Source organism: Orycteropus afer, unplaced genomic scaffold (assembly GCF_000298275.1).
Source record: "Orycteropus afer afer isolate SDZICR_OR568_19922 unplaced genomic scaffold, OryAfe1.0 scaffold00494, whole genome shotgun sequence".
NCBI classification, from domain to species: Eukaryota; Metazoa; Chordata; class Mammalia; order Tubulidentata; family Orycteropodidae; genus Orycteropus; species Orycteropus afer.
In genome coordinates this window covers 1,291,152-1,292,074 of record NW_006922081.1, presented here as the reverse complement: position 1 = coordinate 1,292,074, position 923 = coordinate 1,291,152, and positions in this window count along the sequence as shown.

The following is a 923-nucleotide window of genomic DNA, read 5'->3' as shown; positions in this document are numbered from 1 at the left end:
TCCTCCTTGTGGTTACTATTTTCTTTTGCTCTTCTTTCCTATCCTTCCTGCTTCTGAGCTTTACCAGTCTGGTGTTCACCTCATAGATTTGTCTATTGTTTTTCTGAAAGTTGAGCTATAAGACTCAGTTTAGGTCCAGGCATGAAGGATGGTTTTTGTTGTTGTTGTTAGGTGTCGTCAAGTCATTTCTGACTCATAGCAACCCCATACACAGCAGAACGAAACACCACCCAATCCTGCACCAGCTTCACTATCCTTGCTATACTTAAGCCCATTGTTGCAGCCATTGTGTCAATCCATCTCTTTGAAGGTTTTCCCCTCCTTCATTGACCCTCCACCATACCAAGCAAAAATATCCTTCTCCAGGGAATGGTCCCCTCTGACAACATGACAAAAGTAGGTGAGGCAAAGTCTCACCATCCTCACTTCCAAGGAGCATCTCGGCTGCACTTTCTCCAGGCAGATCTGTTAGTTCTTTTGGCAATCCATGGTACTTTCACATTCTTTGCCAGCACCACACTTCAAAAGCATCAATTCTTCTTTGGTCTTAACCATGAAGGATGGTTTAGGATCACAATCTCAAGGGTTCCACTAGTTTCTATCAGACCAGTATGTCTCATCTTTTTTTATGATTTTGAAAACTCATCTTCTTCAAGAGTACCTAAATGTTCACTTGAGTGTTAGGAAATGTATAGAGTTATGTCATCATCACTATAATATATTTTTAAAACATTTCATTTCTCCCTAAAAGTTCAAATAGACCTACATGCATTTACTTCCTGCTCTTACCCCTATCCTAGGCAAACACTGGCATTTTTTTCTGGGAGTTCCAGTGGCATAGAGTAGAAGCTATAAGCCTTTCTTTCAAAGCACAGCTGGAAGCATTGAGGTCATTCATGTGGCACTTAAGCCAACACTCAGCA